The sequence below is a fragment of the Salmo salar genome, unplaced genomic scaffold (assembly GCF_905237065.1).
Source record: "Salmo salar unplaced genomic scaffold, Ssal_v3.1, whole genome shotgun sequence".
Classification (NCBI taxonomy): domain Eukaryota; kingdom Metazoa; phylum Chordata; class Actinopteri; order Salmoniformes; family Salmonidae; genus Salmo; species Salmo salar.
Window position 1 is genome coordinate 960861 of NW_025550412.1, and position 16640 is coordinate 977500.

The 16640-nt window shown below is 52.9% G+C and overlaps 1 protein-coding gene across 2 annotated transcripts in view; it reads left to right on the forward strand.

Moving 5' to 3' along the window:
* The window catches only part of LOC106596576 (F-box/WD repeat-containing protein 7), an 84345-nt gene that overhangs the window by 14119 nt on the left and 53586 nt on the right, over positions 1–16640 (forward strand). The window lies entirely within an intron of this gene.

Here is a 16640-nt window from a genome sequence, read left to right on the forward strand (position 1 = left end):
CTGGCCTTCCACTGGCCTGACTCCTGGCCTTCCACTGTCCTGACTCCTGGCCTGACTCCTGGCCTGACTCCTGGCCTGACTCCTGGCCTGACTCCTGGCCTTCCACTGTCCTGACTCCTGGCCTTCCACTGTCCTGACTCCTGGCCTTCCACTGTCCTGACTCCTGGCCTTCCACTGTCCTGACTCCTGGCCTTCCACTGTCCTGACTCCTGGCCTTCCACTGTCCTGACTCCTGGCCTTCCACTGTCCTGACTCCTGGCCTTCCACTGTCCTGACTCCTGGCCTTCCACTGTCCTGACTCCTGGCCTTCCACTGTCCTGACTCCTGGCCTGACTCCTGGCCTTCCACTGTCCTGACTCCTGGCCTTCCACTGTCCTGACTCCTGGCCTTCCACTGTCCTGACTCCTGGCCTTCCACTGGCCTGACTCCTGGCCTTCCACTGTCCTGACTCCTGGCCTGACTCCTGGCCTTCCACTGTCCTGACTCCTGGCCTTCCACTGGCCTGACTCCTGGCCTGACTCCTGGCCTTCCACTGGCCTGACTCCTGGCCTTCCACTGTCCTGACTCCTGGCCTTCCACTGTCCTGACTCCTGGCCTTCCACTGTCCTGACTCCTGGCCTTCCACTGTCCTGACTCCTGGCCTGACTCCTGGCCTTCCACTGTCCTGACTCCTGGCCTTCCACTGTCCTGACTCCTGGCCTTCCACTGTCCTGACTCCTGGCCTTCCACTGGCCTGACTCCTGGCCTTCCACTGTCCTGACTCCTGGCCTGACTCCTGGCCTGACTCCTGGCCTGACTCCTGGCCTGACTCCTGGCCTTCCACTGTCCTGACTCCTGGCCTTCCACTGTCCTGACTCCTGGCCTTCCACTGTCCTGACTCCTGGCCTTCCACTGTCCTGACTCCTGGCCTTCCACTGTCCTGACTCCTGGCCTTCCACTGTCCTGACTCCTGGCCTTCCACTGGCCTGACTCCTGGCCTGACTCCTGGCCTGACTCCTGGCCTTCCACTGTCCTGACTCCTGGCCTTCCACTGTCCTGACTCCTGGCCTTCCACTGTCCTGACTCCTGGCCTTCCACTGTCCTGACTCCTGGCCTTCCACTGTCCTGACTCCTGGCCTGACTCCTGGCCTTCCACTGTCCTGACTCCTGGCCTTCCACTGTCCTGACTCCTGGCCTTCCACTGTCCTGACTCCTGGCCTGACTCCTGGCCTTCCACTGTCCTGACTCCTGGCCTTCCACTGTCCTGACTCCTGGCCTTCCACTGTCCTGACTCCTGGCCTTCCACTGTCCTGACTCCTGGCCTTCCACTGGCCTGACTCCTGGCCTTCCACTGGCCTGACTCCTGGCCTGACTCCTGGCCTGACTCCTGGCCTGACTCCTGGCCTTCCACTGGCCTGACTCCTGGCCTTCCACTGTCCTGACTCCTGGCCTTCCACTGTCCTGACTCCTGGCCTTCCACTGTCCTGACTCCTGGCCTTCCACTGTCCTGACTCCTGGCCTTCCACTGTCCTGACTCCTGGCCTTCCACTGTCCTGACTCCTGGCCTTCCACTGTCCTGACTCCTGTCCTGACTCCTGTCCTGACTCCTGGCCTTCCACTGTCCTGACTCCTGGCCTGACTCCTGGCCTGACTCCTGGCCTGACTCCTGGCCTGACTCCTGGCCTTCCACTGTCCTGACTCCTGGCCTTCCACTGTCCTGACTCCTGGCCTTCCACTGTCCTGACTCCTGGCCTTCCACTGTCCTGACTCCTGGCCTGACTCCTGGCCTGACTCCTGGCCTGACTCCTGGCCTGACTCCTGGCCTGACTCCTGGCCTTCCACTGTCCTGACTCCTGGCCTTCCACTGTCCTGACTCCTGTCCTTCCACTGTCCTGACTCCTGGCCTTCCACTGGCCTGACTCCTGGCCTTCCACTGTCCTGACTCCTGGCCTTCCACTGTCCTGACTCCTGGCCTTCCACTGTCCTGACTCCTGGCCTTCCACTGTCCTGACTCCTGGCCTTCCACTGCTTTGTTCTAGAAGGGTGGTGATGTTGGTCCTGACTCACTCACTCACTCACTCACTCACTCACTCACTCACTCACTCACTCACTCACTCACTCACTCACTCACTCACTCACTCACTCACCAGGTGTTTGTCTTCCACTTCTACTAAGGCTGGGAATGGTCAGGGACCTCACTTAGGTGCCAATACCATATGTATTGCGGTTTGCTACTGTGATTTGATGTTCCAAACATATTACTGACTATATACGTCTGCTGCAGAGAGCATGAGAAAATGTCGTTTTGATCAGTCGGGGAAATAAAAGTGCTGAAAACATGTTGGCTCAGTATTCAAAAACAAGATGGAGAACAAGCTAGTCAAAAGCCTTGCTCTCATTGGCAATTTGAAGTGACTCAAATCCTATTTGCAGATTCGATTCGAATCTGTTTATTTTTTCCTGCAGTCTGATCTGCCAAAAACCATATGGAATCGGGTATTTCAAACCACTTTTCTGATACAAAAATCTGATTCCTGACCATGTGACTTGTCTGAATGGTCAAATCTGATTTATTTTCCCGCCAGTAGTTTAGCATTTGTTGTTTGCTAGCTACTCTGTTAACAGTTTGACAAGAACATGTGGTAACTAACTAGCATGTTTAACTGTTTACAAATGACTGAATGTGCTAGATAGCTAAACAGCTGGCTGGTTGACTGCTGTTGCTGGCTGGCTGGTTGACTGCTGTTGCTGGCTGGCTGGTTGACTGCTGTTGCTGGCTGGCTGGTTGACTGCTGTGGCTGGCTGGCTGGTTGACTGCTGTGGCTGGCTGGCTGGTTGACTGCTGTGGCTGGCTGGCTGGTTGACTGCTGTGGCTGGCTGGCTGGTTGACTGCTGTGGCTGGCTGGCTAGTTGACTGCTGTGCCTGGCTGGCTAGTTGACTGCTGTGGCTGGCTGGCTAGTTGACTGGCTGGCTGGCTGGCTGGCTGGTCTGATCCTTTGAGGCGTTAAATGTTCTTACACTATGATTTTAAACATTGTAATCAACAGGGATTGTTGCCACCTCAGCTTGCTACGTAACTGAGTGAGAAGAAGCACGAGCCCCACCAATCAGCCTGCTCACACACACACCCGTCGTTACTATGACAACTAGCGTAGCCATGTCAGCAAATGACTGCTGTCTGAACACACACACACACACACACACACACACATCCAATTTGGTCACTAGGTTCCCGAGTGGCGCAGTGGTCTAAGGCACTGCATCTCAGTGTGTTACTACAGTCCCTGGTTCGATTCCAGGCTGGATCACATCCGGCCGTGATTGGGAGTCCCGTAGGGCGGCGCACCATTGACCTAGCGTCGCCTGGGTTTGGCCGGTGCACCGTCATTGTAATTAAGAATATGTTCTTAACTGACTTGCCTAGTTAAATAAAAACTTGTAACTTGCTGTTTGGACAGTCAGTATTCCAGAAATGGATGTGTTCATTAAGGCCTGCAATGTGAACAAGGCTTTAGTATCAAATAATTTCACAATATTTAACTATGGATAAGCCCCCTCGGTCTTCCTGACAGGTGTGTTCAGTGACATGATTATACGATTCAAGATAGTTGACTTGATTATACATAATAGAGAATCATATCTGTTCTACTCAATACATTTCTATCTGATTACGTTCATACAATAACACTGGACATTCTGAAGACAGGGAGCCTCCCCCTCTCGCTCCCTCCCTCCCCCTCTCGCTCCTTCCCTCCCCCTCTCTCTCCCTCCCTCTCCTCTCGCTCCCTCCCCCTCTCCCTCCCTCTCCCTCTCCCTCCCTCCCCCTCCCTGTCTTCAGAATGTCCAGTGTTATTGTATGAACGTTCTCTGTATCCTCAGGGCCCCTAAGAATCTTGGAATGACTTGATGGAATTCTTAAAGCCTGGAGTTCAATACACTCGCTCTCTCTCTCTCTCTCTCTCTGTCTCTCTGTCTCTGTCTCTCTCTCTCTCTCTCTCTGTCTCTCTCTCTGTCTCTCTGTCTCTGTCTCTCTCTCTGTCTCTCTCTCTCTCTCTCTGTCTCTCTCTCTCTGTCTGTCTCTGTCTGTCTGTCTCTGTCTGTCTGTCTCTGTCTGTCTGTCTCTGTCTGTCTGTCTCTGTCTGTCTGTCTGTGTCTGTCTCTGTCTGTCTGTCTGTCTCTGTCTGTCTGTCTGTCTCTCTGTCTCTCTGTCTCTGTCTCTGTGTGTCTTGTCAGGTTGGAAGCAAATCATTGGGATTGTTTGACTGTGTTTTTAACAATGTGCTGTATTAAACTACATTAAATTGTGTTGCTTGTAAGCTATATTCAGCAGTGCCCTTCTGGTTTCCTTGTGTACTCGGCTTCGGTGTGTTTATAGTCATCACAGTAGATTAGTGTGAATGGTGGTGGTTCCTCTGTGCAGTTATCACCTAGGCCACCAGGGGGACCCCAGATACCTGGCTAGTAGCTAGTCCCCAACACTACACACTACCACCAGGGGACCCAGATACCTGGCTAGTAGCTAGTCCCCAACACTACACACTACCACCAGGGGACCCAGATACCTGGCTAGTAGCTAGTCCCCAACACTACACACTACCACCAGGGGGACCCAGATACCTGGCTAGTAGCTAGTCCCCAACACTACACACTACCACCAGGGGACCCCAGATACCTGGCTAGTAGCTAGTCCCCAACACTACACACTACCACCAGGGGACCCAGATACCTGGCTAGTAGCTAGTCCCCAACACTACACACTACCACCAGGGGGACCCAGATACCTGGCTAGTAGCTAGTCCCCAACACTACACACTACCACCAGGGGACCCAGATACCTGGCTAGTAGCTAGTCCCCAACACTACACACTACCACCAGGGGACCCAGATACCTGGCTTGTCGGAACCCGGTCGGAACTGTGGTTTCCGGGGGCCCCGGTCAGAACTGCGGTAAATTTTTGAAAATTAGGTTTTATTAGCTGCTCCATTTACAGGAGGATGATTATTTCTGTTATTAACCTCTGAAAGGAAAATGTCCGGTCCTTGTATGCAATGTTGATCACGTCATTTTAAAGTTTTGAATTTATTTTATAGTTTGACTGGTTAATGAGGGTAGGTTAGTCAACAGCAAAACTGACTGAAATTTGCATCCCTAACTTAATCAATCAAATGTATTTATAAAGTCCTTTTTTTACATTCGCAGATGTCACAGAAACTATAAAGAAACCCAGCCTAAAACCCCAAACAGCAAGCAATGCAGGTGTAGAAGCACGGTGGCTAGGAAAAACTCCCTAGAAAGGCCAAAACCTAGGAAGAAACCTAGAGAGGAACCAGGCTATGAGGGGTGGCTAGTCCTCTTCTGGCTGTGCCGGGTAGAGAGGAACCAGGCTATGAGGGGTGGCCAGTCCTCTTCTGGCTGTGCCGGGTGGAGATTATAACAGAACATGGCCAAGATGTTCAAATGTTCATAAATGACCAGCAGGGTCAAATAATAATAATCACAGTAGTTGTCGAGGGTTCAACAAGTCAGCACCTCAGGAGTAAATGTCAGTTGGCTTTTCATAGCTGATCATTCAGAGGTCGAGACAGCAGGTGCTGTAGAGAGAGAGAAGGGGAGAGGGATTAAGTTCAACAGCAGATAAGACAGGAGAATTACAGCAGATAAGGCAGACTGACCCTAGCCCTCCGGGCACATAGACTATTGCAGCATAGATACTGGAGGCTGAGACACTGTGGCCCCGACCGATGAACGATACCCTCGGACAGGGCCAAACAGACAGGATATAACTGCACCCACTTTGCCAAAGCACAGCCCCCACACCACTAGAGGGATATCAACAGACCACCAGGCTGAGTATAGACCCCACACCACTAGAGGGATATCAACAGACCACCAGGCTGAGTATAGACCCCACACCACTAGAGGGATATCAACAGACCACCAGGCTGAGTATAGACCCCACACCACTAGAGGGATATCAACAGACCACCAGGCTGAGTATAGACCCCACACCACTAGAGGGATATCAACAGACCAGGCTGAGTATAGACCCCACACCACTAGAGGGATATCAACAGACCACCAGGCTGAGTATAGACCCCACACCACTAGAGGGATATCAACAGACCAGGCTGAGTATAGACCCCACACCACTAGAGGGATATCAACAGACCACCAGGCTGAGTATAGACCCCACACCACTAGAGGGATATCAACAGACCAGGCTGAGTATAGACCCCACACCACTAGAGGGATATCAACAGACCAGGCTGAGTATAGACCCCACACCACTAGAGGGATATCAACAGACCACCAGGCTGAGTATAGACCCCACACCACTAGAGGGATATCAACAGACCAGGCTGAGTATAGACCCCACACCACTAGAGGGATATCAACAGACACCAGGCTGAGTATAGACCCCACACCACTAGAGGGATATCAACAGACCAGGCTGAGTATAGACCCCACACCACTAGAGGGATATCAACAGACCAGGCTGAGTATAGACCCCACACCACTAGAGGGATATCAACAGACCACCAGGCTGAGTATAGACCCCACACCACTAGAGGGATATCAACAGACCAGGCTGAGTATAGACCCCACACCACTAGAGGGATATCAACAGACCAGGCTGAGTATAGACCCCACACCACTAGAGGGATATCAACAGACCAGGCTGAGTATAGACCCCACACCACTAGAGGGATATCAACAGACCAGGCTGAGTATAGACCCCACACCACTAGAGGGATATCAACAGACCACCAGGCTGAGTATAGACCCCACACCACTAGAGGGATATCAACAGACCAGGCTGAGTATAGACCCCACACCACTAGAGGGATATCAACAGACCAGGCTGAGTATAGACCCCACACCACTAGAGGGATATCAACAGACCAGGCTGAGTATAATGAAAAAAGGCCTGGCATGATGTGACAGCATGGAAGAGCGCTAGTAAGCCAGTGACTAGTGGAGAGAGGAGACGGTCAAGCAGAGACGGCTCGGGCGGTTTGCCATTCACCTTCACACCATCGGGCCAGACAACACTCAATCATAGGACCTAGTGTAGAGAGTCTTCAATAGAGACTTAAAGGTCGAGACTGAGTCTACGTCTCTCACATTGGTAGGCAGACCATTCCATAAAAATGGAGCTCTATAGGAGAAAGCCCTGCCTCCAGCTGTTTGCTTAGAAATTCTAGGGACAATAAGGAGGCCTGCGTCTTGTGACCGTAGCGTACGTGTAGGTATGTACGGCAGGACCAAATCTGAAAGATAGGTAGGAGCAAGCCCATGTAATGCTTTGTAGGTTAGCAGTAAAACCTTGAAATCAGCCCTTGCCTTAACAGGAAGCCAGTGTAGAGAGGCTAGCACTGGGGTAATATGATCAAGATTTTAGAGCTGGGGGGGATATGGTTACTAGGGTAACCAGGAGGAGAGGCCTCATTTAGAGCTGGGGGGGATATGGTTACTAGGGTAACCAGGAGGAGAGGCCTCATTTAGAGCTGGGGGGGATATGGTTACTAGGGTAACCAGGAGGAGAGGCCTCATTTAGAGCTGGGGGGGGATATGGTTACTAGGGTAACCAGGAGGAGAGGCCTCATTTAGAGCTGGGGGGGATATGGTTACTAGGGTAACCAGGAGGAGAGGCCTCATTTAGAGCTGGGGGGAGATATGGTTACTAGGGTAACCAGGAGGAGAGGCCTCATTTAGAGCTGGGGGGGATATGGTTACTAGGGTAACCAGGAGGAGAGGCCTCATTTAGAGCTGGGGGGATATGGTTACTAGGGTAACCAGGAGGAGAGGCCTCATTTAGAGCTGGGGGGGGGATATGGTTACTAGGGTAACCAGGAGGAGAGGCCTCATTTAGAGCTGGGGGGGATATGGTTACTAGGGTAACCAGGAGGAGAGGCCTCATTTAGAGCTGGGGGGGGATATGGTTACTAGGGTAACCAGGAGGAGAGGCCTCATTTAGAGCTGGGGGGAGATATGGTTACTAGGGTAACCAGGAGGAGAGGCCTCATTTAGAGCTGGGGGGGATATGGTTACTAGGGTAACCAGGAGGAGAGGCCTCATTTAGAGCTGGGGGGGAGATATGGTTACTAGGGTAACCAGGAGGAGAGGCCTCATTTAGAGCTGGGGGGATATGGTTACTAGGGTAACCAGGAGGAGAGGCCTCATTTAGAGCTGGGGGGAGATATGGTTACTAGGGTAACCAGGAGGAGAGGCCTCATTTAGAGCTGGGGGGAGATATGGTTACTAGGGTAACCAGGGGTGAGGCCTCATTTAGAGCTGGGGGGGATATGGTTACTAGGGTAACCAGGAGGAGAGGCCTCATTTAGAGCTGGGGGGGATATGGTTACTAGGGTAACCAGGAGGAGAGGCCTCATTTAGAGCTGGGGGGGGATATGGTTACTAGGGTAACCAGGAGGAGAGGCCTCATTTAGAGCTGGGGGGAGATATGGTTACTAGGGTAACCAGGAGGAGAGGCCTCATTTAGAGCTGGGGGGAGATATGGTTACTAGGGTAACCAGGAGGAGAGGCCTCATTTAGAGCTGGGGGGGATATGGTTACTAGGGTAACCAGGAGGAGAGGCCTCATTTAGAGCTGGGGGAGATATGGTTACTAGGGTAACCAGGAGGAGAGGCCTCATTTAGAGCTGGGGGGGGGGATATGGTTACTAGGGTAACCAGGAGGAGAGGCCTCATTTAGAGCTGGGGGGGAGATATGGTTACTAGGGTAACCAGGAGGAGAGGCCTCATTTAGAGCTGGGGGGGATATGGTTACTAGGGTAACCAGGAGGAGAGGCCTCATTTAGAGCTGGGGGGGGAGATATGGTTACTAGGGTAACCAGGGGGAGAGGCCTCATTTAACACAGTAAATTCATCAGGCTTGAGACATGTTTCAGTCAGGCCAATCACATCAAGGTTATAATCAGTGATTAGTTCATTGACTATAACTGCCTTGGAAGTGACAATCTCTTTCAATAATGACAGGAATGGAGGAGGTCTTTATTCCAGTGAGATTGCTAAGGCGAACACAGCCATGTTTAGTTTAGCCCTACCTAGCTCGAGGCACGGACACGGTCTCAATGGGGAAAGCTGAGCTGACTACACTGTCCTAGTGGTTAGAGCGTTGGGACAGTAACCGGAAGGTTGCTAGATCGAATCCCTGAGCTGACAAGGTAAAAATCTGTCGTTCTGCCCCTGAACAAGACGGTTAACCCACTCTTCACCGGGCGCCGAAGTCGTGGTTGTCGATTATGGCAGCATCTCTCTGATTCAGAACGGTTGGGTTAAATGCGGAGGACACATTTAGGTTGAATACATTGTTGGACAACTGACTAGGTATCCCCGTTTTCCTTTCCACTAAGCTGGCAGGCTGGCTAACAGCCTGCACCCTATCTCATTGTGGAGCTTGAGCCCTGTCTATCTCCAGCTAGGATGGAGTCCGTCACTCCCCCTAACTCAGAGGGGCTGGAGACATTTACTCAATAACAACACACATCCTCGCTAAGTTAAAACGCTGATGTTATGTTGCTTGCTGACCCGTTTCATCCTAACATGGTTGGTGCTGACGTGGATAACAATATCTCTATACTCTCTACACTCGCCAGTTTTAGCTTTAGCCAGCACCGTCTTTAGATTAGCCTTAACGTCGGTAGCCCTCCCCCCTGGTAAACAGTGTATGATCGCTGGATGATTCGTTTTAAGTCTAATACTGCGGGTAATGGAGTCGCCAATGACTAGGGTTTTACATTTGTCAGAGCTAATGGTGGGAGCCGTCGGCGTCTCAGACCCCGTAACGGGAGGAGGAGAGACCAGAGAAGGCTCTGACCCCGTAACGGGAGGGACCAGAGAAGGCTCTGACCCCGTAACGGGAGGGACCAGAGAAGGCTCTGACCCCGTAACGGGAGGGACCAGAGAAGGCTCTGACCCCGTAACGGGAGGAGGAGAGACCAGAGAAGGCTCTGACCCCGTAACGGGAGGAGGAGAGACCAGAGAAGGCTCAGACCCCGTAACGGGAGGGACCAGAGAAGGCTCTGACCCCGTAACGGGAGGGACCAGAGAAGGCTCTGACCCCGTAACGGGAGGGACCAGAGAAGGCTCTGACCCCGTAACGGGAGGGACCAGAGAAGGCTCTGACCCCGTAACGGGAGGAGGAGGGACCAGAGAAGGCTCTGACCCCGTAACGGGAGAGACCAGAGAAGGCTCTGACCCCGTAACGGGAGGAGGAGAGACCAGAGAAGGCTCTGACCCCATAGCGGGAGGAGGAGAGACCAGAGAAGGCTCTGACCCCGTAACGGGAGGGGGTGAGACCTGAGAAGGCTCTGACCCCGTAACGGGAGAGACCAGAGAAGGCTCTGACCCCGTAACGGGAGGAGGAGAGACCAGAGAAGGCTCTGACCCCATAGCGGGAGGAGGAGAGACCAGAGAAGGCTCTGACCCCGTAACGGGAAGGGGTGAGACCTGAGAAGGCTCTGACCCCGTAGCGGGAGAGACCAGAGAAGGCTCTGACCCCGTAGCGGGAGGAGGAGAGACCAGAGAAGGCTCTGACCCCGTAACGGGAGGAGGAGAGACCAGAGAAGGCTCTGACCCCGTAACGGGAGGAGGAGAGACCAGAGAAGGCTCTGACCCCGTAGCGGGAGAGACCAGAGAAGGCTCTGACCCCGTAACGGGAGGGACCAGAGAAGGCTCTGACCCCATAGCGGGAGGAGGAGAGACCAGAGAAGGCTCTGACCCCGTAACGGGAGGAGGAGAGACCTGAGAAGGCTCTGACCCCGTAACGGGAGGGACCAGAGAAGGCTCTGACCCCATAGCGGGAGGAGGAGAGACCAGAGAAGGCTCTGACCCCGTAACGGGAGGGGGAGAGACCAGAGAAGGCTCTGACCCCGTAACGGGAGGGACCAGAGAAGGCTCTGACCCCATAGCGGGAGGAGGAGAGACCAGAGAAGGCTCTGACCCCGTAACGGGAGGAGGAGAGACCAGAGAAGGCTCTGACCCCGTAACGGGAGGGACCAGAGAAGGCTCAGACCCCGTAACGGGAGGAGGAGAGACCAGAGAAGGTTCTGACCCCGTAACGGGAGGGACCAGAGAAGGCTCTGACCCCATAGCGGGAGGAGGAGAGACCAGAGAAGGCTCTGACCCCGTAACGGGAGGGACCAGAGAAGGCTCTGACCCCGTAACGGGAGGGACCAGAGAAGGCTCTGACCCCGTAACGGGAGGAGGAGAGACCAGAGAAGGCTCAGACCCCGTAACGGGAGGGACCAGAGAAGGCTCTGACCCCGTAACGGGAGGGACCAGAGAAGGCTCTGACCCCGTAACGGGAGGGACCAGAGAAGGCTCTGACCCCGTAACGGGAGGAGGAGAGACCAGAGAAGGCTCTGACCCCGTAACGGGAGGGGGAGAGACCAGAGAAGGCTCTGACCCCGTAACGGGAGGGGGAGAGACCAGAGAAGGCTCTGACCCCGTAACGGGAGGAGGAGAGACCAGAGAAGGCTCTGACCCCGTAGCGGGAGGGGGTGAGACCTGAGAAGGCTCTGACCCCGTAGCGGGAGAGACCAGAGAAGGCTCTGACCCCATAGCGGGAGGAGGAGAGACCAGAGAAGGCTCTGACCCCGTAACGGGAGGGGGTGAGACCTGAGAAGGCTCTGACCCCGTAGCGGGAGAGACCAGAGAAGGCTCTGACCCCATAGCGGGAGGAGGAGAGACCAGAGAAGGCTCTGACCCCGTAACGGGGGAGAGACCAGAGAAGGCTGACTCGTCCCTTAGCGGGGCAAACTGGTTCAAAGTTTCTATCGGCTGAGTAAGCAACAGCTGGCTGAGCATGCTGACAGCATTCCTTTCCTGAGGCCTCACGCTCACGCTCTCATGCACACACCCACACGTGAGCATACACACACATTCTCTGTCACACACTCATTCGCTCTCACAATGATTGTCTCACACACTCAGGGTTTCAGTTAGGAAAATGTGGCTGTGGACATTTGACCTGCGCCATTTTAATTTGTCAGACATTTGAGAAATGTACCATATGCATTGGGTGCGTAACCTGATTAGGGGCGTCCAATCACAGTCCTCAGAATGGCAGGGCGTCCAATCACAGTCCTCAGAATGGCAGGGCGTCCAACCACAGTCCTCAGAATGGCAGGGCGTCCAACCACAGTGCTCAGAATGGCAGGGCGTCCAACCACAGTCCTCAGAATGGCAGGGCGTCCAACCACAGTCCTCAGAATGGCAGGGCGTCCAACCACAGTCCTCAGAATGGCAGGGCGTCCCACCACAGTCCTCAGAATGGCAGGGCGTCCAACCACAGTCCTCAGAATGGCAGGGCGTCCAACCACAGTCCTCAGAATGGCAGGGCGTCCAACCACAGTCCTCAGAATGGCAGGGCGTCCAACCACAGTCCTCAGAATGGCAGGGCGTCCAACCACAGTCCTCAGAATGGCAGGGCGTCCAACCACAGTCCTCAGAATGGCAGGGCGTCCAACCACAGTCCTCAGAATGGCAGGGCGTCCAACCACAGTGCTCAGAATGGCAGGGTGTCCAACCACAGTCCTCAGAATGGCAGGGTGTCCAACCACAGTCCTCAGAATGGCAGCGCGTCCAACCACAGTCCTCAGAATGGCAGGGCGTCCAACCACAGTCCTCAGAATGACAAATCACATTTAGAATATGGTAATTGATATTAACTGAACATGTAAGTCCAGGATGTAATAATGGTGCGGTCCTCCTGACTGAATTCTGATGCTGTGAAGAGGTTAGAGAAACAGTCCATAACTTTCCCTCAGCCAACAAGACCAGTAACAAACAGCAGAATCGCTAGCCAACAAGACCAGTAACGAACAACCAAATCGCTAGCCAACAAGACCAGTAACGAACAACCAAATCGCTAGCCAACAAGACCAGTAACCAACAGCAGAATCGCTAGCCAACAAGACCAGTAACCAACAGCAGAATCGCTAGCCAACAAGACCAGTAACCAACAGCAGAATCGCTAGTCAACAAGACCAGTAACAAACAGCAGAATCGCTAGCCAACAAGACCAGTAACCAACAGCAGAATCGCTAGCCAACAAGACCAGTAACCAACAGCAGAATCGCTAGTCAACAAGACCAGTAACAAACAGCAGAATCGCTAGCCAACAAGACCAGTAACCAACAGCAGAATCGCTAGCCAACAAGACCAGTAACCAACAGCAGAATCGCTAGCCAACAAGACCAGTAACCAACAGCAGAATCGCCTGGACAACAAGACCAGTAACCAACAGCAGAATCGCCTAGACAACAAGACCAGTAACCAACAGCAGAATCGCTAGTCAACAAGACCAGTAACAAACAGCAGAATCGCTAGCCAACAAGACCAGTAACCAACAGCAGAATCGCTAGCCAACAAGACCAGTAACCAACAGCAGAATCGCTAGTCAACAAGACCAGTAACCAACAGCAGAATCGCTAGTCAACAAGACCAGTAACCAACAGCAGAATCGCTAGCCAACAAGACCAGTAACCAACAGCAGAATCGCTAGCCAACAAGACCAGTAACCAACAGCAGAATCGCTAGTCAACAAGACCAGTAACAAACAGCAGAATCGCTAGTCAACAAGACCAGTAACGAACAACCAAATCGCTAGCCAACAAGACCAGTAACCAACAGCAGAATCGCTAGTCAACAAGACCAGTAACAAACAGCAGAATCGCTAGCCAACAAGACCAGTAACCAACAGCAGAATCGCTAGCCAACAAGACCAGTAACCAACAGCAGAATCGCCTAGCCAACAAGACCAGTAACCAACAGCAGAATCGCTAGTCAACAAGACCAGTAACCAACAGCAGAATCGCTAGCCAACAAGACCAGTAACCAACAGCAGAATCGCTAGCCAACAAGACCAGTAACCAACAGCAGAATCGCTAGTCAACAAGACCAGTAACCAACAGCAGAATCGCTAGTCAACAAGACCAGTAACCAACAGCAGAATCGCTAGCCAACAAGACCAGTAACCAACAGCAGAATCGCTAGCCAACAAGACCAGTAACCAACAGCAGAATCGCTAGTCAACAAGACCAGTAACAAACAGCAGAATCGCTAGTCAACAAGACCAGTAACGAATAACCAAATCGCTAGCCAACAAGACCAGTAACCAACAGCAGAATCGCTAGCCAACCTTTTTTTTTGTCGGCTAAAAGCCGGCAATTACCAGCTAATGGAAACCCTGAGACCACACACACACACACACACACACACACACACACACACACACACACACACACACACACCCTGTGGATCTGGGCTGTGACTAACTGGGGTCACATTCCGGTGCCTTGCAGCATTCCTGTCTGTTAGTTAGGCTACCTATATAGCTGTGTCAGCACACACACACACACACACACACACACACACACACACACACACGAGCCTGGACAGAATTCCCAGTTTAGCCAGCATTCCCAACAATCTGTACTATTCCCTGGATTAGAGTGACTATCCCATTGAGATGAAGCTGTGGTTACAGTTAAACTCACAGCTGAGAAGACTTAACTAGCGTACTCAAAACGTTAGTGTGGGGAGGAGTGTGTTGGAATAAATCAAGTAGTTTGGTCTGGTTGAATCATTTACCTACCAGAAGTGAGTCTCTAAATGTATCATTGTTTGGAACCATTGGTGTGAAAGACATGCAATGACTGTCTGTTCTCTCTGAGGTGAGAGGGTCTCTCTGTCTCTCTCTCTCTCTCTGTCTCTGTCTCTGTCTCTCTCTCTCTCTCTCTCTCTCTCTCTCTCTCTCTCTCTCTCTCTCTCTCTCTCTCTCTCTCTCTCTCTCTCTCTCTCTCTCTCTCTCTGTTCTCTCTCTCTCTCTCTCTGTTCTCTCTGAGGTGAGAGGGTCTCGCTCTGAGGAAAATGTTTTTACAGAAGTGTCAGCCCTGTCCGTGGTCGTACCGAAGTGACCTGTTTTGAGGGCAAGGTTTACTGATACAGTGAAGTCTGTTTTGAACAGCTAGGTTGAAAACTGCTGAAGTTGTCTGCCTGTACGGAGCCGTAGATATTTGAGCTGAGTCGGTTAAACTCAAATTAATTAAAATCAACCTCCCAGCGTTCCATATTCATCTCTCCATAGTTACCCACACAGTGGTACTCTCTGATTGGCTTGCCCTGCTAGAGGAAGATTCTACTCTTTCTGAAGGATTCTGATCAATGTATTTTATACACCCCACTTCCTGGTTCCACTTCCTGGTTCCACTTCATGTCTCCGTCAGGGTGGTGGGCTGGTCGTCCCGTCAGGGTGGTGGGCTGGTCGTCCCGTCAGGGTGGTGGGCTGGTCGTCCCCGTCAGGGTGGTGGGCTGGTCGTCCCCGTCAGGGTGGTGGGCTGGTCGTGTCGTCCCGTCAGGGTGGTGGGCTGGTCGTCCCCGTCAGGGTGGTGGGCTGGTCGTCCCCGTCAGGGTGGTGGGCTACAGAACAGTCCAGGGAGTTGACTCTCTCTCTATATATCCCTGTAGGTTTAGTGGTGGACTATGGATTACACAGCCTACAGATGCATTAGTCTGGTTCTCCAGAGAGGGGTGGGGGGGCTGAGGAGGAGGAATGGGGGGGGAACAGGTGTCGTCTGCCTAGACATGACTGATCAGAGGTTGTTTAACAGGGGAAGAGAGAAAGTAGAGGGGGACAGCAGGAGGTCAGAACTTCAGTGGCCGAAACGTGACACGAGATGAATGCTATAAACTATGCCCTCTCTCTTTCTCCCTCCCCTCTCTTTCTCCCGTGTTCTCCCCCTCTCTCTCTTTCTCCCGTGCTCTCCCCCCTCTCTCTTTCTCCCGTGTTCTCCCCCTCTCTCTCTTTCTCCCGTGCTCTCCCCCTCTCTCTTCCTCCCGTGTTCTCCCCTCTCTCTCTTTCTCCCGTGCTCCCCCTCTCTCTTTCTCCCGTGTTCCCCCCTCTCTCTTTCTCCCGTGTTCTCCCTCCTCTCTCTTTCTCCCGTGTTCTCCCTCCTCTCTCTTTCTCCCGTGCTTCTCCCTCCTCTCTCTTTCTCCCGTGTTCTCCCCCTCTCTCTTTCTCCCGTGCTCTCCCCCTCTCTTTCTCCCGTGCTCTCCCCCCTCTCTCTTTCTCCCGTGCTCTCCCCCCTCTCTCTTTCTCCCGTACATTTAAACCAAGGAGGGGGAATATATTTAAACCAAGGAGGGGGATGAGGAATACATTTTAACCAAGGAGGGGGATGAGGAATACATTTTAACCAAGGAGGGGGATGAGGAATACATTTTAACCAAGGAGGGGGATGAGGAATACATTTTAACCAAGGAGGGGGATGTGCAACAAGCAGGTCAAACAGGGCGTTGGTTCAGTCAAGGTCCATTCGGTATTGTTTCAGTAGGGTTCCTCTCCCTGTCTCATCTTCCTCGTTATTCTGCTTTATACCGGTCCGTTCCCCAACTTCCCGGTAGATGCTTCTCTCCAGCCTGCTGCAGCGTCGTCGTCCCTCCCCTCCCCCCCCCGGGGGGAAATGCATAGCTGGATCACGTAGAAAAGGCCTGCTGGGAGAGGACAAGCATGGTTATCAAGCCTGCTCGCTCTCGCTTGGAAAACACAGTGACTGAGTGGACAAAACGTTAGGAACACCTGCTCTTTCCATGACATAGACTGACCAGGTGAATCCAGGTGAAAGATATGATC